At 44.5% G+C, this 20,282-nt stretch overlaps 1 long non-coding RNA gene across 1 annotated transcript in view; it reads right to left on the bottom strand.

Annotated features, from left to right (window-relative positions):
• Positions 1–16,872: 16,872 nt before the first annotated feature.
• Positions 16,873–20,282, bottom strand: part of LOC136158369 (uncharacterized) — a 61,553-nt gene continuing 58,143 nt past the window's right edge. Inside the window, exon 3 of the long non-coding RNA XR_010661333.1 lies at positions 16,873–17,100. This is a non-coding gene — a long non-coding RNA (uncharacterized lncRNA). The remainder of the gene's footprint in view (positions 17,101–20,282) is intronic.

Raw genomic sequence — 20,282 nt, 5'->3', positions numbered from 1 at the left:
CAGCACTGTGGTTTAATCGGTTTCTTCAGTTTTCTTAGGACATGGTCACCACACCTTGGCGTCAGCTCCCCTTTGGGGCTGTTATCTGGTCATCCATGCAGCAGTTTCAACCAGGGCAGGGGGCTGCTTATAAAGCTGTTTTTCGACACGTAACTCGTGCATATGCATTTGGGAAAACTGAACCCCACCGCTGAGGAGGTGTTTTTAGAAAAATCAAGCCTGTATCCCATCAGCTTTTAGAGCAGTGCCGTTGGCCAGGGGTGACTTTTCCTCCAGGGAGCAGCTGGTCATGTCTGGAGGCAGCTTTGGTTGTCACAGCTCAGGATATCCTGACATCTAACGGGGAGAGGCCAGGGATGCTACTAGAAGTCCTAGAGTGCACAGGACTGCTCCCACGAAAAGCACGTCATCCCAAAGGTGAACAGGGCAGCAGCTGAGAAAGTAAAAGTGAAAGCATTAGTCGCTCGGCCATGTCTGGCTCTGCGACCCCATGGACTGGACCTGCCAGGCTCCTCTGTCCATGGGACTCTCCAGACAAGAATACTGCAGTGGATAGCCATTCACTGTCTTCTCCAGGGGACCTTCCTCACCCAGGAATTGAACCCAGGTCTCCTGCATTGCAGGCAGATTCTTTACCATCTGAGCCACCGGGGAAGCCCTGCCAAATTCTAGGGAACACAGAGGAAGAAGGAATCCAGTGAGTGACAGGAATGTACTTGGCAAAATACACACCTGGGACTCCATATGACAGCTGAGCTGTTTCCATCAACACTGAATTGCTAAAGGAAAGGAAGGGGGGAAACAATGAAAAGAGAGAAAAGAGGGCAAGAGAGAGGGCCAAAAGATCTGGAGATTTGAGATAGACCAACCAATGGCCATGCGTGGATCATATTTTGACCCTGGTTTCAGCAATAAGCTGTCAGAGATTTATGAGGTTGCTGGGAAGACGTAGAACCCTAGTTGGATGTTTAATGACAACATAGAATTCTTATAAAGTTTTTAAGGCAAAAACATGAAAAATGTTATGACTTTGAAATGTTCTTCCAAGTATTCCAGAGAGGGAGGTGGAAGGATGCAGTGTATGGATGAATTGGGACAAGGGGTGGCTCAAGCCGAGGAGTTGGTAGATGGACATTTATCGTATTTTCTTTCTATAAACCTCTGAAACTTTGCAGACCAATTTCCTTTAAAGACAACGGCTGGTAAATTCATAGCGCATCTGTCCAGCCACTTCATGGAAATTCACCAGGTGGCTAGCAGTGTCCCAGGAAGAATGGCCGCCCCAGGGACAGCCCACCTGGAAGCTGACATCCACAAGGGCAGGCCCGAGAGGGGACAGCCGATGCAGAGGCCCAGGGCTGGAGGCCAGGAGGCGCAGCGGACGCAGCACACTCTCCCAGCTCCGTCTGCTCAGCCTTAAAGTGGGACAGGACCAGTGAGCACCCTCCCCTGGAACTCCGAGACTCCAGTGACGTCACGGACACGGAGTCAGACTGACTCCAAAGCCCCTCAGCCCAGAGCTGAGCCCGCTGGTGCTCAGAGGGAAGAGTCTGTGTGCCCCCTCGAGGGTCTTGAAGACATGCAGGCTTGTGTGGGACCTGGGCTGGACCGTGGCCCGAATCCTGTGAAGGGTGAGCCCTGGGCACTGTCCTGCCCTCTGCGGTGGTGCTCTGGGCGAGCTGGGGGAAGGCTGGACCGCTGTGTCTGAACGCTTGGCGAAGCAGTGGGATGTGTTCAGGGACCCCGGAGGCACGCTGGCAGCCTGGGCTCCTGGGGGCTCTCTCACCCTGAGAGGAGGGACAGAGGAGGATGCCCATGGGCTGCCATGTGGCTCCGTCAAGAATGGGAATGTCTGGAAGGGAGAAGGCTTGGGTCTAGACAGAGAGGAAAGTCTGAGAAGGTCAGTTTGGGGCCATTTGTTAGAGTCTGGTGAAAGTGGCCATTTGGCACAAGGGTGTCCCTGGAGACTTTAAGGCTCAGGAAAGACACGGCCAGACCTTGGTTTAAGAAAGTCTTGAATATTTTTAAGAGACTCTTGTTTAGGCAGCAAGGATGTGCAAGCTTCTTTCTGTAAAGAGTAAGGTAATAAAAATGTAAGGGTTTGCAGGTGGCCCCTGTCACATATTGTTCTTTAAATACTTTTTACAGTCCTTTAGACGTGAAAGAACCATCCTTCGTCCAAAGTCCACACAGCACCAGGTGCTGGGGGCTGAGTGTGCTGACCCCAAACAAGAGCAGAGGTGGTGGGAATGGTCGCTGGGGAGGGGATGTTCAGAGACCTGGTGATCGCCGTGGCGACTCCTCCCTTCCCTAAATGACGGTTTCCTGTGGTCCTCCTGGGTGCTCACCTTGCCTTGTATCCTCCCCAGGCCAGCCTTGGCCAACGCTCTGCTGAAAGTTCTGATCCAGAGAAAACCCCTGGTCTGCAGAGGGTGTGAGTGACTCTCTTCTGCTGCGTGACCTTGGGCAGGTCACTGAACACCCTGAGCCTCTATCCACACCCATGAACCGTGAGCAGCGGCCCCAAGACAGAGCGGATGTGAGGACCGCAGGCGGTCCTGACTGTGAAGCTCTGAGAACAGAGCTGGGGTCTCCCCAGTGACAGCCGCAGTAACAGTCACGGACCCCGAGCGACATCTCCGGGGGCCGTCCTGGGCAATCTCCATCCATCCGCTTCTCAGAGCAGCCGGGGAAGCAGAGGCCCACTTAGGGTAGAGAACCGAATGCGCAGTGGATGCCTTGCCTGGCCCGGCTGCCTGGGAAACCTTGGGCAGCAGGTCTGGACGCTTTCTGTCTGTTTCTCCAGTGGTCACGTGAGGACAATGATGAAGGTTCAGTCTCCCGTGATGACTAGATGAGCTAATAATGCGAGTCAGGCATGTAGCACAGACTTGGCACCTCGTGACGGCTGGACACGTGGAATTCATGGCATCCTCTTCAGTTCAGTTGCTCAGTTGTGTCCAGCTCTTTGCGACCCCATGAATCGAAGCACTCCAGGCCTCCCTGTCCATCACCAACTCCCGGAGTTTACTCAAACTCATGCTCATCTAGTCAGTGATGCCATCCAGCCATCTCATCCTCTGTCATCCCCTTCTCCTCCTGCCCCCAGTCCCTCCCAGCATCAGGGTCTTTTCCAATGAGTCAACTCTTCGCATGAGGTGGCCAAAGTATTGGAGTTTCAGCTTCAGCATCAGTCCTTCCAGTGAACACCCAGGACTGATCTCCTTTAGGATGAACAGTATGAGAAGGCATTCTCTTAGAAGGGTTATTATTGCTGCAAAATAGCAGTTTTCAGTATCTGACCCCTGAGGACTCACTCGATTGGAAATCCCAGGATGCTGGTGGCCCTTAGTATAGCAGGCACTAAATAAACATTTACAAACATTTGTGGACCCATTGTCACATGGCACCCACACGATCTCAACCTGGGGATGGGTGGAAGGTGCCCCTTGCCGGGAGCATGAGCGGGATAAGGTGATCAGTGTCCTCCCCCATTTGCCAGGGACACTCAGGGGGCAGCTCTGAAAGTCTTGGGTCCTGAGAAACCCTCAGTTTCAGGCAAACTCAGAAAACCTTGCGGGGGGTGGAGGTGAGATTTCCGGCAGAGCCAAGGTCCTTCCCAGCCCACAGCAGCTCTCACCTCTCCCCCGGGTCAGGGGATGCAGCGGGTCCCTTTCCGTGTCTGGGTGGGCAGGACAGTGGACAGCACCCCAGGTGACCGGTCCCCCCAGTGGAGTCTGTCCGCGGTGCCCCCACAGCTCCAACCCCCTGTGGGCATGTCTCCAGCCATTTAGAAGGATTTCTGACCTTATTCCAGACAACTATTTATTTTCATTGTGAGTATTGTATCCTTTTCTTTAAAAGGGCTTTCCTGACATCAGGCCTCAAAAAACCCGGTCTGCCTCTGCGTCGAGGGCTCCTACCCTTGAACTTGGGAGGCGGTTCGGGGCCTGGCCTGGCCTGGCCTGCACTTTTCCAGAGACGCACACACGCTCCCAGGGCTTTCCTGAGTCCATGTGAGATGAGGCGCACAAAGGTCTCCATTGCAAAATTAAGGACTTTTTTCGGTGGGACAGGAAGGCTTCTTTCTCTGGCTCAATCTCTGACTATTTGTAGCTCCCAATGAGAAAGGCCAAAGAGTTTAAAAACCTCAGCCCCAGTAAAGCCAGTCTGGGCGAGTTGGGCAAAGGGGACTCAGGACTCAGCTGATGTCAGCATCGGGAGGCGGTGAGGCCCAGCGCTTCTCAGGGAATGGGCAGTCTGAAAGCTCCCATTCATCCGCCGCTCAGCAACCCGGCCTCTCTCGCCTGACTTCTGGGGCACTCAAGGTGTTTGCAAGGTGCCAAAAGAAAAGACACACTCGATTTGCGGTCGTAAAACGGGCATTTTACTGGCGTGCCCTCTGTGATTCGGTTACAAGGCAAACACTCCCACGGCCCGGGCTGTCCCCTGCTGGCCAGGGCCCTTTACTTGGTGGTCCTCCCAGGCCTTGGGGCCCCCAGGGGGCCCCAACAGGCCTGCAAAGAAGAGAGCAGCCAGCATCATGGGTCCTCAGCAGACGCCGTGGATGTGCAGGGGAGCCCGGGGCTCCCCAGGGCTGTTCTGGGGCAGAAGGTAGCACTGTGCATAGTGGGGATGGAAGGAGAAACAGGGGGTGTATCCCAGCCAGGGGACGCATTTGACTCGGTGCCTCATCCACGGCAGCCGTGAATGAACATCAGAGCAGCGGATATAGCGGCCCCGGGGCCTCAGTTTCCCTGGAGGTCAGAATCTCCGGGAAGCAGAGCCCGAGATGGATTTAGGGGCCACCTGAAGTTCATGGGGGAGCAGCAGCTATAAAAGGAAGGAAGGGGTGCAGGACTGGGCAGGGGGCGGGGCACCAGCTCAGGACTCGGAACTGACCACGTCCCAGCCCAAGGAACTCCAGCAGGGACTTGGCCCCAGGCATCTAGAGCCTGCCCCTGTTACTGCTGCCTAGCTTGGCATGTGCCTGAAGCCCCTCCAGAAAAGCATCACTTGACCATAAAGATGAAGCTGACCCTGAAGGAAGAGCTGAGGGCTGTCGCCCAAACATGCGCCTCCCAGCTGGCCAGGGTTCCTTCCTGGAAGAGAGAACGGGCGATGCAGACATGTCTGCCGCGAGCACCTTGTCTGCGAAACACGTGCAAGAACTTCCTGTCAAAGCAGGTTTTAAGATTAGGTAAACAATACCTATAATACACCTGGCCCAGAAGAGGCCCTCAGGACAGACAGACACTGTTGGGCTGAGTCACAGACAGCAGGGCTTTCTGAAGACATAAATCCATCAGAAGTAGGGAAGGCCTAGACACTATTGTGGGAAACAGGAGCCAGTAGAAGGACGTTCTTGCCAGTCAGTTAATGAGAAGAGCATCATTTGTAGATGAAGACCTCTGTTTAGCTCTTGCGTGCTTGCATGCGTGCTAAGCCGCTTCAGTTGTGTCTGCCTCTTTGTGATCGGATAGACTGTCGCCCACCAGGCTCCTCTGTCCATGGGATTCTCCAGCAAGAATACTGGAGTAGATTGCCATTTCCTTCTCCAGGGGATCCTCCCAACCCAGCGATTGACCCCTTGTATCTTATGTCTCCTGAGTTGACAGGCGGGTTCTTTACCACCAGTGCCACCTGGGAAACCCCTGTTTAGCCCTTACTGTTTCTGAAATGCTGGTGACTCACTTTTGTCCGAGCTCACACAGCGTAAAGGACCCCCTGTGCCCCTCGGCCCCTGCCAGCCCTCTGCCCAACTTGGGGAGGCGAGAGCCACCCGCCAGACAGCCCATCGCAGCTGCCACTGTGATGCACACTGCACTCTGCATTCCAAGTGTGTGGTCAGCGCCAGGGGACAGAGACTTCTGCCACTCTCTTCCCTGCTGTGCCCCCAGGGCCTGCCAGCTGCAGGAGCCTGACGGATACTTCTTGACTTGAACTGATCGTAACTGAAACGTGCAAACAGCTTCAGCTGTTCAGAACATTGCTAACTCTGAGACAGGGCAAGCAAGGACCTTCAGATCCAGAGACAGAGATCCCCATGGCAAAATAATTAACTAAAAATGAAAAAACGACAACAACAAAAAAATTCTTTTGCTAACCCTATAAAGGCCGTCTCCCTCAAACCAATAGCAAACGTTGCACTCGGCCATGAAACATGGGTGTTCCGCTATCAGTCAGAGTCCTGAGGCTTGCCTGCCCAAGAGTACAACTTTTAGTCTTCCTATGTTCTCCATTAGGATCCTAACAACAAGGAAAAGAAAAAGCAGTATAAACGCTAGGAAGAAAGGATAACGTTCTCACTATTTGCCTACCTAGAAAGTCTAAAAATTTTCAACTAAACTAATACTAATGTTAGCAAGGTATTTTACTATTAATTTGGTACTGAGCCATTTTCCTGGTCTTTTTTATATGCTAATCATAAATAGATGCGAACCTCTGAGACACTTGCCTCAGCTGTGCTATCTTCCCAAGGAACACATTAAAAAAAAAAAGAAAAGTCACTGGTAAACACAGAAATAAAACCTCAGTGAGCCAAAGGTCTTTGCCCCTCACAGGGACACACTTTGTAAAGGTGGGGTGTGGAGGGTGGGAACTGGGTGGTTTTCGCGCTCTAGGGCAGGGCACGCCGGGTGGTGTGACGGTTTGGGGATGAGGACAGTGAGCCTTCGGTACTCGCGGGCTCCGCAACCATTTTGATCTGCAGTCGGTTGAATCCTCTAAGGTGAGAACAACAGATGACGATGGCCTCCTGTCAGGGTCTTGAGAATCTATGATTTGGGTTTCCTTGGGGGTCCTGCAGCCAATCCCAGGCAGATACTGAGGGATGACTGTATATTTTAAAATCAAATCTTGTAGGTTTCATTCCTACAGAAATGTTAGCATGGGTCTGTTACTACACAGATATAAGAAGGATATCTTTGCAATCACACCTGGAAAAGCGGTATCCCAATGAACCTGAGGTTTACATGCCTGTGAAGTGTGGATACAAAGTTATGAAACAGTCATAGACATGTATGCCATGAAGACAGCTCTTTTAAAAAGGGTGAAGCATGGTTTTCACTCCTGTGAATATTCTGTAACTTTGTATCCACACAGTGCTGAAGCATCTGACGTTTATTGAGGTATCTGTTTTTCCATACAGGAAAAGCCTGATGGGTTACAGTCCATGGGGTCACAAAGAGTCAGACACGATGGAGCATGCATGAATGCACAATGTATATTTAATAAACAAGTGAGTGATTTTTCACAAATGGAGAACACACATGAAGTCAGCACTCTTATCAAACAATATTCCCAACAACCCAAAAGCCCTTCCTGTTCCCTTCTAGTTGCTACCTCCCAAGGGTGACCACCATCTGGACTTCTAATCAAATAGGATGTATTATTTCGTATTGTCGTCTTTGCTCAACAGTATGTGAGATTTTTGTTGCATGCATTTGTACATGGTTTATTTTCATGGTTGCATAGTATTCCACTGTGTGACTAAATCACATGTTAACTATCCAAAAATAAAAAAGAGTGAAGCAGCTGTGTGGCCTGGCTGGAGGGAAGTCCACAATATTTCTTAAATGTTAAAAAGCAAAAACAGATTGCCCAATAATATACATTGATGAGATTTCATTTCTGTTTAGCATATGTATCATATAAATAAACACATATGTGCATACACAGCTATATGCATGTGTGTATATGTCATGCCTATGTACATGTAAGAAATACACAAAGTCTGGAAGGCTACATATCCACCCATTAATAGCTGTTATTTCTTGCAGGGGCTGAAACTTGTAACTTTTTATTTATACAGTTTTGGGTTGTTTCAATTACTCTGCTTGAAAATCAACTGTAGTTCAATTTTTTTTTTTTTAATTTACAACCAAGAATAAATAAATAAATTACTCTGCAAGGAGAATGTGTTCTTTTTATTCTTCAGTGAATATTAGAAAGCTAAATTCCTGATGTCATTTGTTTTTGTGACTGCTGTTGTTCTAGTTTATTGTTTATTTGCTTATTTTTCATGATTTGCCTTTTTCTCTGACATGTGATCTCTGAAGGAAAAGTTGCTGGGAGGAGCTTGGGGCATCAGCTGTAAGTTGCTCCAGGTAAGTCTCCAGTGGAGGGCGGTGGGGCAGAGAATGGGCCCTCCATCTCTCTGCACACTTGTTCACTGTTCCGAGCGCACGTAACCATCCCTGACCTGTCCTTGGACCATTGCCTCTGGGGCCAATGAGAGTGAAGGCGTTAGTCGCTCAGTCATGTTTGGCTCTTTGTGACCCCATGGACGGTAGCCCACCTGGCTCCTCTGTCCATGGGATTCTCCAAGCAAGAGTACTGGAGTGGGTTACCATTCCCTTCTCCAAGGGACAGCCTCACCCAGGGATCCAACCCAGGTCTGCCTGCGTTGCAGGCAGATTCTTTACCGTCTGAACCTGACTGCTCAAAGGCAAGGGACAGGGCCAGTCAGGTTAGGACCAGCTCAGGACAGCTCATGCCTCCTCCAGTCCTATGCTTTCAGTGGGACTATGGACAGGCGGGCTCTATGTACACGCCCTGGGGTGGGGGGAATAGGAGCATCATTCCCCCAGCTCTCATAACGTTTTATAATGAAATACAAAATAGTCAAAGAAAAAGCAGATTTGGTAAAATTTTGCTAAGCAGGATAGTGAATAAGGGTAATATTTGTTATATGACCTCACAGTAATATATAATATAAATAATAAAATGCATTATATAGTATATTATACATTTGTTATATATTCAATATACATTCATTTCAAAAGTGTAGGCAATTGAGGCAGCTCCACTTATTAAATCATGCATTTCTTTCTTCCAAATCGAAACACAATTTTATATTAAATCACCATATACAGGAATCTAGTCTTATTTATTTACTGAATTGATTAGCACTTACTTAGTGCTTAGTCAATGTAGGCACTCTTCTAAGTACTTAAAAAAATATTAACTTATCTGTTGTTTAAACCTCTTAAGCACTGCATTATTGGATTCTCTAATTAGAGTTTCACTTTTTTGTTTTCTTTTCCTCCTATGCCCTCCCAAAGTGATTTAAATACAGCCCAGTTTATAATTTCCTCTGATGATCTGTGATAAGGAAAGTATTTCCTCTCCACAATTTTCCTTTTTCAAGCTTTTCACGGCTATTATCTGATAATGTATTCTTTTTTTTTTTTAAACCATTTTTGGAGGTTTACCTCACAATTGATGCAGCTTATCACATTGGTAAGTGTTGACATTTGTATTCAGCCATATAAGCAGCCCCCAGATCAGGTCAGAGAACATCTTCATGAGTCCAGGCCCCTCCCAGCCGAGACCACCGCTGTGCTGAGGCCGACCACCATGGATTGGCCTGGTCTGATGCCGAACATCCTGCTGCAGCACAGAGTATGCAGTCCTCTGTGTCAGACTTCCTTTGTACAACAGCATGTCTGTGAGATTCATTTATACGTAGTTCTTTCTCTTTCCGTTGTATGAAAGTTCTACCACTTAATCACCCATTCTTCTTTTGATGGACATTTGGGCTGTTTCCAGTTTGGGGCTGCTACAGAGAAAGCTGCTCGGAACTTTCCAACACCTGTCTCTTGGTGAACATCCTCATTTCAGCTAGGTAGGCACTTGGAAGGATCGCTGGGTCAGGTCTATGTACACACTTCACTTCAGTAGACTCAGCCTCCCTGCTTCACAAGTTACACTCCCACCAGCTACGTAACCCATCTGGTGGCTCCCAAATCTCAGCAGCAACTAACCTTAATTTCAGCCTTTTTAACTTCAGCCTTTCTAGCGAACGTGTAGTTGTTTCACTTCAAAACTGGTAATTCTCCAATGAGTAATAAAGTGATGCCTATTCTATATGTTGATTGGCCATTTTAATGTCGACGTTTAAGAAAATCCTATTTGAGTCTTTTGCCTACTTTCGAGTTTCTTTTTTAATTGAAATGTTAAAGTTCTTAATTATTTTGGAATGGAGTCCTTTGTAAGATATGCCACTCAGGTGCTCAGTCATGTCCAACTCTTTTGCGGACTGTAGCCTGCCAGGCTCCTCTGTTCATGGGATTCTCAAGGCAAGATCACTGGGGTGAGTTTCCATGCCCTCCTTCAGAGGATCTTCCCAAGCCAGGGATCGAACCCTCTTCTCTTACATCTCCTGCATTGGCAGGTGGATTCTTGACCACTAGCAACACTTGGGAAGCGGTTACCTGTATACAGACCCTATTTCTAAGAAAGGTCACATTCTAAAATACTGGGGTTAGGATTTTAACATGTCTCTTGTGGGGGCTGCAGCTCAAATCATAACAAATAGTTAATATTTTTCTATACATTTTTATATTTGCCCCCAAACCTTGGAAATATTATTTTATATTTTCTTCCAAAAGTTTGATCATTTTAGCTTTAAAATTTATAAACCTTTGCAAATTAATTTTTGTGAATCATGTAAGATAGTGGTTAAGGCTATTTTTCACTGGCACATATCCTGAAAAAGATCCTCAGCTCCCCCAGTGAATTGCGATAAGGATTATGTCATAAATCTGGTGACAAATTGATCAAATTGTCTGTCCTTGTACAAATATCACACCATTGTAATCACTGCAACTTTATAGAAAGTCTTGATATTTTATAGTGTAAGATATACTATATTTTCCTCCTTCCTTCTTATTTAGTGTTACCTCAATTATCCTTGGTCCTTTGCAGTTCTATAAATATTTCATATTGATTTTTGCTTATTAATATATGTTTTTTATGTTTGTCTTCATCTATGGAAATTTACGTTTATCAATTTTCAAACAAGTGAAAAAAACAATAGTTTTTGATTAAACTTTTGTAGACACTAAAAATCATTTCTAGGGAAAGTTAACATAATAACTATATTAAGTCATTTAATCTAGGAACACAATATCTCTCTCCATTCAAATTTTATTTAATTTATTTTAGTATGTTTTAGCATTTCCTGCATTACATATTTTTGAAAAAGACTTGCATATCTTTCAAAAATTTATTAAGTATTTAATATTTTTAATATCATTTTGAATGGTATTTTTCAAATGTTTATTTTTCATTTACTTGTTTCTAGATACAGACACAAGTAATGCATAAGTATATAGATGTAGAGCTTGCTCAAACTCACACCCATCGAGTTGGTGATGCCATCCAACCACCTCATCCTCTGTCTTCCCCTTCTCCTCCTACCTTCAATTTTTCCCAGCATCAGGGTCTTTTCCAATGAGTCAGTTCTTTGCATCAGGTGGCCAAAGTATTGGAGCTACAGCTTCAGCATCAGTCCTTCCAAAGAATATTCAGCACTGATTTCCTTTAGGATTCACTGATTTCCTTTAGGATTTACTGGTTTGATCTCCTCACTGTCCAAGAGACTCTCAAGAGCTACTCCAATACTACAGTTCAAAAGCATCAATTCTTTGGTGCTCAGCTTTCTTTACAGTCCAACTCTCACATTAATACATGACTACTGGAAAAACCATAGTTTTGACTAGACAGACCTTTGTCAGCAAAGTAATGTCTCTGCTTTTTAATATCCTGCTTAGGTCGGTCATAGCTTTTCTTCCAAGGAGCAACCGTCTTTTAATTTCATGGCTGCAGTCACCATCTGCAATGATTTTGGAAACTAAGAAAATAAAATTTGTCTCTGTTACTATTCTCTATTTGCCATGAAGTGATAGGACTGGATGCCATAGATCTTCAGTTTTTGAACTTATTGTTGCTAATAATTTCTTGGCAGATTCCTTTATATATATATATATATATATATATATGTGTGTGTGTGTGTGTGTGTGTGTGTGTGTGTGTATTTTTTAAATTTGCCATGCAATTAGGATTTAATTTTTTTTTTTTGCTTCATTGAAACAAGTTCTTTATTTAGTACAATATTGAGTAGAATTGGTTATATTGTACATCCTTGTCTTATCCTTGACCTCAGGGGAGATCATTCAAAACATTACCAGTAAGCATAATATTAGCTATAGCTTTTTATTTTGCTTTGTTTTCTTTGGGCTATTTAATGCATTAAGAGTGTTTTCTTCAATTTTTTATTTGGTTATATTTTTATGAGGAATAGATGTCAAATTTTATAAAATTTCTTTTCTGCATTATTGATATGATTATAGATTTTTCTCTTTTATTCTATTAATGTAAATTACACTGATTACTGATGGTTGAAGCAATTTTATTTTATATTTGATTGAATGCATGGGAAAAATCCCACTTGGTTGCATTATTCTTTTATATAATGCTGAATTTGTCTTGCTAACATCTGTTTAGGATTTTTGTGTGTTTGTTTGTGTGTGATATCATCTTGTAATTTTCTTTGCATTCAATGTCTGTGTCAGAGTTGGTGTCAAGGTTATATAGACCTCATCAAATGACTTCCTTTGTGGGAAAATTTTTCATTGCTGATATACTCTCGAACAGATATAGAACTATTAATATTTTCTACTTTTTTTGGTGTCATTTTCTCTAAATTGGATTTTTAAAGAACTTATCTATTCTAAATTTTCAAGCTTCATGTCATAAAGTTTTAATCTACTTAATATTTTTAAAATTTTTATAATATTTTTTTCTTTTTCATTCTTGATAATGGCGAATTATGTTTCTTTCTCTCTCTCCTTTAATTTATGTCTTCCCACAGGTTTATCAATTTCATCACTTTTTTCAAAGTGCCAACATTTTAGATTTACTCATCTCTCTATTATATTCTTACTTTGTATTTTACTGATTTCTGCTCCTATTGTTACTGTTCTTCTACTTTTGTTAAACTTGCTATACTATTTCTAACTTCTTGAGTTGGAATCTTAGAGCATTGACTTTTTTTTTTTTTTTTTTCCAGTGAGTTTTGTCATACATTGATATGAATCAGCCATAGAGTTACACGTATTCCCCATCCCGATCCCCCCTCCCACCTCCCTCTCCACCCGATTCCTCTGGGTCCTCCCAGTGCACCAGGCCCGAGCACTTGACTCATGCATCCCACCTGGGCTGGTGATCTGTTTCACCATAGGTAATATACATGCTGTGTGGCTATTCTACCCAAAGCAATCTATAGATTCAGAGCATTGATTTTTAACTCATATGTATGTAGTAGATAGATAAAGATACAGATAGACACACACATATCTACCTATGTATACACACACACACACACACATAGACATACATGTGAATATAATGTACAAATATGCATGAATATACTTTCAGTTCTTGATTTCTCTTTAGTTGTTTCTTAAAGGCACAGATTATATATAGTATGCTTTTAAAATTTTCTATGCATTCGAAGATTTTCTCTTTGTTTTCTGCCGTTGAGTTTAATATAATTGCCCAGTAGCTGGAGAATGAATATACAATCTAAAACTTCAGTCTTTTGGAATTTGTTGAAACTTGCATTATGACCTAGGTTATGTTCTATTTTACTAAATAGGAACTAAAACTTGCAGTGTTTTATCTGTTTTTCAGCCTAAGTCATTAATTGTATTTTCAACTTTCTACATCCTTACTGGGCTTTTGTCTAATATTTAATCAGTGAGAGATGTGTTAAAAGTTACTCAGATATCATCATGGTTTTTTTTTTCTATCCTTTCAGTTCTGATAACTTTTGGTTTATATATTTTGAAGCTATTTTTAATAGGTAAGTTTTCATTTAGGGTTGTTGTTTCTTCCTGCTGAATTGACACTTTTATTTGCGTTGACTATCTCTTTCTCACTTTCATAATATTTCTCACCATGAAGTCTAACTATCTGGTATTAATATAGTGCACAGGCTATATTGGGCTTCCCAGATGGTTCAACAGTAAGAATTCTCCTGCCAATTCAGGAAAGATGGGTTTGATCCCTGGGTTGGGAAGATCCCCTGGAGAAAGAAATGGCAGTATTCTTGCCTGGAAAATTCCACGGACAGAGGAGCCTGGCAGGCTACAATCCATGGGGTCACAAAGCCTCAGACAAGACTGAGCATACAGGCGCTACAGGCTATGTTGGCTAATATTTCTATAGTGTATCTTCTGTCTAATATTTCACACTCGGCATTTCTGTGTCTTTTTATTTAAAATATCTCTTGCTAACAGCACTGAGAAAGAAAGGAATAAAAATTTTGCCTCCCAGACATAAGCTCCTTGCAGGGCAGGAAACTAAGGTTGGAAAAAAAACCCTTATAAGAACATCACGTGAGTAGTGATGGTCTCGGTAAAGACTGAATGTCCTTCGGTCAATGCAGAAAGTGAGGAGGCTGAGTGAGAACTTATCTACCATAGAAAGGGATTTCCAAGGCAGAGGGGGTCATTCTTTGGAGTACATGAGGGCCAGGGAAGGGAGGAAGCCTAGAAAAATGCTGAAATGAGAATACAAGACAGGAAGAGGCTGGACCTCGGGGTCTGCAAGGCTCCAGACAGAGTATTGGTGTTATTTTCTAGATGGTGAGCCAAGCTGAGCTCTATAACTACTGTGTGTTGAATCCTCTCTCCTGGGCAGGGTTGCCATTTGTCTGTCATTCTCTTTGTTGGCACACTTTATGGGCTACGGTATTTCAGTGGTGAAAGGGAAGTCTTCTCACCCTCCTGAGACAGAAAGGCAGATCTCCACTGCTCACTCTCTGAGAGACAGAGGAGGTAGACCCCTTGCTCCCGTGTCTCTCCTGACTCTGTAGGACTCAGAGGCAGAGAGCTGCCAGTCTACTCACCCTTGAGCACCTCCCTGGGCCAATGGGTGCAATGAACAAGTGAATCAGAGCTGATGTGACTTTCTTCCAAGGATAACTTGACATCACCCGCCAAGCTCTTTCCAGGGTTTGCTTATTCCAATTCTTCCTCTAACAAGACAATCCAGACTCTTGCCAACCTTGGAAGGAGGAAGCTCCACGTGGCTCCAGAGATCCCACAGCTGCCCTTGGCCCCCAAGGGCACCACCTGGCAAAAATCTGTGGCAGTCTGGAATCGAGTGGAGGAATAGAAAGTCCTTTACAAGTTTCTAACTCCATGAATCTGTGTGTAATTTTTAAATTGAACTGACCCTCTTGTGACTTAAGAACAGCTCATATAAATTACCTGAAAATAGGGATTTTCTAGTCTCTATGAGTTCATTATATAAAACATGGCTAGGGCTATTATGGACTGGCTTACAATTTGTTCTTCTGTTGCCTTCCCTTTGAAACACCTGCGTCTGATATGGGCTTTGGATGTTATCAGCCACTCTCACTGGCTTCCCAGGTGGCGCTAGTGGTGAAGAACCTGCCTGCCAAACCAGGAGACGTAAGAGACTCAGGTTCAATCCTTGAGTCGGGAAGATCCCCTGGAGGAGGGCACGGCAACCCACCCTCTGTGCCACGGACAGAGGAGCCTGGGGGGCTACAGTCCACAGCGTCACAAAGGTCAGACAAGACTGAAGTTACTTAGCATGCACTCACAGCCACTTTCACACAATTTTCCTGATCTCCCACCCAGACCTGTGTCCTGGATGAACTGGAGATGTGTTCCTTATGAAGAAACGCAGAGAGATGCCCCACACAACTTATTTGGGCTGCAGAGGTCCTCAGAGCTAGCTCCTGTCTCCTTCAGAAGGCAGCGTAGCCCTCTGCGCCTGGCTCGGGGACCCGGGAGGCTAGTGCTCCCCCGGGGTGTGGTGGCTGCAATCCACATCTCTAGTTCACCAGAAGGCACATAGCTCTCTGGAAGCCACAGAAAAGGTGGTTTAGATGGAACTTCCTGGCACACGTATTATGTGACCTTGAGATGATCACATGGCCTCTCCATGAAAGATCATCATTAATTGTCCTCTCTTCCTGAGACCCATGGATGGAGTTTGAATGTGGCCTCTTCATTTCCAGTAAGCAGCATCAGATGTGTGGCCCAGAAGTGTCCCAGGCAACTCCCGGGCTACTGAAGTGCCCAGCTCAAGGATGAGCATGGATTCCCACTTCCACAAATCCTCTCCAGATATGGATGTCTACACGTAAATGAACATTAAATAGGTTAAAAATGCCGTTCTTCATTGCACTAGTCACACTTCAAGTGTTCAACAGCCTCAAATGGAGAGAACTTGGGAAGGAAGGTGAGCCTAGACAGCACAGGTGGAGAACCTCCCATCAGTGCAGGAAGTCTGCTCAGAGCACAGCCCTAGATGTGAGGCATCTCTCTGTCCACATACGTTTTGGCCCAGGCAAAACACCCACCATGTGAGAAGTCCAAATGTCTGTCTCCACTCCAGGCTGGAAAAAAACAGAGGCTAAACCAGGTGTTTCTTGTGATTACAGCATCATCAGTCAGTGGAAAGCAGAGAGAGGAGCGTGTGTGATGTGGGATCCAACAGAATGGAGTCAAGAGAAAAAAGAAATTATAGTGAGTGGCTGTCCTTGTTCAGTCGCTTGATTCTGCTGCTACTCTAAGGACTGCAGCCCGCCAGGCTCCTCTGTCCATGGCATTCTCCAAGCAAGAGTACTGGAGTGGGTTGCCATGCCCTCCTCCAGGGGCTCTTCCAGACCCAGGGATCAAACCTGCATCTCCTGCATTGCAGGTGGATTCTTTACCACTGGGCCACTGAACAAGGTCAAATGGAAGCTCTTGGTAATAAGCTAGAACCAACTTACACACTTTTTAAAGGTTTTGATTAATGCCAAGCCACCCAACCAGCCCGTCTGAGGAACTGGGTGTGTTAAGGCCATGTGCATCATCAAAGAAGGAGCCAGAAAGGATAGGATCCATCAGGTGGGATTTAAAACCCAGACACATGGATTCTATGATTTTTATTAAAAATATATTAAAAGCAAAAATGCTTTAAAAACTGTTGTGGGAGTCTGTATTAGTTTGTTAGTGCTACTTCAGGAAATTAGCACAAACTGGACAGCTTCCAGCACAGAAATTTATTCTGCCACAATCCCAGACTCAGGCAGTCTGTAGTCAAGGCATCAGCAGAGTTGAACTCCTTCCAGAGGCTCTGAAGAAGCATCCTTCCCGCCTCTTCCAGCTTCTGGAGGCTCCAAATGTTCCTTGGCTTGTGGCCACATCCCTCTAATTTCTGGTCCTGTCTTCAGGTGGCCTCCTCCTCTTCTGTCTGTTACAAAGACACTTCTCACTGGCTTTAGGGCCCCTAGAAGAGTAGAAGATAATCTCGTCTTGAGATCCTTAATTTATTCATATCTGCAAAGATCTGTTTTTTAAATAAGGTCACATGCACAATGTCAGGGATTTGGACATGGTCATATATTTGGGGGGACCACCAGTCACCCCGTGATTGCACTGTTAAACTATACTAAATATCTTTATACAAGTTAAGTGACAGTAAGGATTTATAGAGGGTTTTTTTTGTGTGTGTGAACTAATCTTAAAATAAGCTGATAATGCAAATCTTTAACCAAGCAATGGCTTACTAACATTAACCAGCTCTGCTATTACAAAGATGTGTCATCAATGTCTTCAATGATCAACTTCTTCCCTAGGGCATTTGGCTCATCCAAGTACAGCAGAAACTGCCCCGTAGCAGAATCACATCCTGTAAGCACTCCTTGCAAGACGCTGACCATCTTCTCCCAGTCAGAAGGTGCAGATGACCTTAAAAATGCTCCACCCAGGAATCCAGCAGCACCTCGATGTCACCGACAGAGTGGTGGGGGCAGTGTTGCTATGTGGTCTATCTCAGAAATGAAAATGCTGCTCAGTTCCATCAGATTATTGGGAAAAGCCCACTCCAGGTATTATTGGTTCAGAAGAATAACCACAGAGACTATGGCTGTGGCTGCCGGGGGTAGCTCTGGAGGGTAACATTCCGTCATGAACGGGCCCTTAGCAAAGGAGCACTGGAAAAACTGGATGAAGAGGGATGTAGATGACAGGGAGCCCAGGTCCTTCTGAGCTGCTCCTGACATCTGCCTAAGAGAAGGTCCCCTCCCGGGCTCCATCCATCCTCCTCCAGGAGCTCGGGACACTCCGCCAGCTTTCACACCCAGAGTGATGAATGAGCAAGGACTCCCATCTGCCCGCAACAGTCAGAGAATATTCATTTCATTTCACTTCTGACCTTTTTGGTATTCTGCAAACCCATAAGGTCTGGCCTGCATAATAATATCTGAGGATCAGAAACGAGTGTTTAGAGTGTCAACCAACTCATGTTGACTTGACCTTATGGTTTTACAGCCCATATTAATCTTAATTGCACTGTTAAAATATAGTAAATATCTTTATACAAATTAAGTGATAATAGGAATTTGCAGAGGTTTTTTTTTAAATGAATTAATCTTAAAATAAGCTGATTATACAAATCTTTAACCAAGCAATAGCTAATCCAGAATACAAACATTACTTTGATAAGATACATTCAAACAAACATTTTTGTGGCAAATATTAGCAGAAACCAGGCAATAATTGGGAGATGGCATTCAGTGACTGACAGCAGTGAAAATAAAGGGAGGTGACCAGATGTTCCTGCTGCTCACAACCATGTTCTAGAACTTTGTCCACTCTGGATTTACCATCCTCTATTGGGTAAAATAAACTTGAGTGTTTGGGGCAAAAAGCATAAGGATATTTTGTGAAATTCACGTCTTAGGGAGAACCCAAGGTGGGGGGTGAAATCTGTGTTAACTTTTACTATTAAGCTGTGTTTTCATTTGACAGGAAATACATTCATTCAGCAATTACTCAGTTCTTACTGTCAGACACTGCTTTTCCTGAACAAGTGATAACATTTTTGCTTCACAAGTAACTCCTGAACTGAGCTTATTTACATCTTTGCTTTGGCCAACAGGAAGCTCAGTGCTGAATTTTTAATTTAGTCCAAAATGATATAGTATGCATTTCTTTTTAGTTTCATATGCAATACTTTCTTTTTAAGATTTTTATTGGATGTGAACCATTTTTATTGAATGTGAACCATTTTTAAAGACTTTATTGAATTTGTTACAATATTACTTCTGTTTTATGTGTTGGTTTTTTGGCCACAAGTCATGTGGAATCTTACTTCCCCAACCAGGGATCAAAGTCATCCTCCCTGCATCAGAAGACAAAGTCTTAACTACTGGATCACCGGGGAAATCCCTCATATGCAATACTTAAAGGTTTGTAATGTACGTGTAAAATGTTGTTATTGTTCAGTTGCTAAGTCATGTCCAACTCTTTGTGACCCCATGGACACCAGCAAGTCAGGCTTCTCTCTTCTTCACCATCTCCCAGAGCGAGCTCAAACTCATGTCCATTGAGTCGGTGATGCCATCCAGCCATCTCATCCTCTGTCATCCCTTCTCCTCCCTCCTTCAATCTTTCCCAGCATCAGGGTCTTTTCCAATGAGTCAGTTCTTCACATCAGGTGGCCAAAGTGTTGGAGCTTCAGCTTCAGCATCAGTCCTTCCAATAAATAGTCAGGGCTGATTTCCTTTAGGAATGACTGGTTTGATCTCCTTGCAGTCTAAGGGACTCTCAAGAGTCTTCTCCAACACCACAGTTCAAAAGCATCAATTCTTTGATGCTTAGCTTTCTTTATGGTCCAGCTCTCATGTCCGTACATGGAAAAACCATAGCTTTGTCTAGATGGACCTTTGTCAGCAAGGTAATGCCTCTGCTTTTTAACGTGCTGTCTAGGTTGGTCACAGCTTTTCTTCCAAGGAGCAATCATCTTTTAATTTCATGGATGTAGTCACCATCTGCAGTGATTTTGGAGCCCAAGAAAATAAAGTCTGTTATGTTTCCATTGTTTCCCCATCTATTTGCCATGAAGTGATGATACTGTATGCCATGATCTTAGTTTTTTGAATGTTGAGTTTTAAGTCAGCTTTTCACTCTGCTCTTTCACTTTCATCAAGAGGCTCTTCAATTCCTCTTTGCTTTCTGCCATAACGGTGGTGTCATCTGCATATCTGAGGTTATTGATATTTCTCCCAGCAATCTTGATTCCACCTTATGCTTCATCCAGCCCAACATTCCACATGATGTACTCTGCATATAAGTTAAATAGGTAGGGTGACAATATAGAGCCTTGATGTACCAGTTTCCCAATTGGAAACCTGTCTGTTGTTCCACGTCTGGTTCTAACTGTTGCTTCCTGACCTGCATACAGATTTCTCAGGAGACAGGTAAGGTGGTCTGGTATTCCCATCTCTTGAAGAATTTTCCAGTTTTTTGTGATCCACACAGTCAAAGGTTTTGGCATAGTCAATAATGCAGAAGTAGATGTTTCTCTGAAACTCTCTTGCTTTTTCTATGATACAGTGGATGTTGGCAATTTGATCCCTGGTTCCTCTGCCTTTTCTAAATCCAGCTTGAACATCTGGAAGTTCTCGG

Source organism: Muntiacus reevesi, chromosome 2 (genome assembly GCF_963930625.1).
Source record: "Muntiacus reevesi chromosome 2, mMunRee1.1, whole genome shotgun sequence".
In the NCBI taxonomy this organism is placed as follows: domain Eukaryota; kingdom Metazoa; phylum Chordata; class Mammalia; order Artiodactyla; family Cervidae; genus Muntiacus; species Muntiacus reevesi.
The sequence above is the reverse complement of the archived record's forward strand: the minus strand, read 5'-3'. Positions and strand labels throughout refer to the sequence as shown.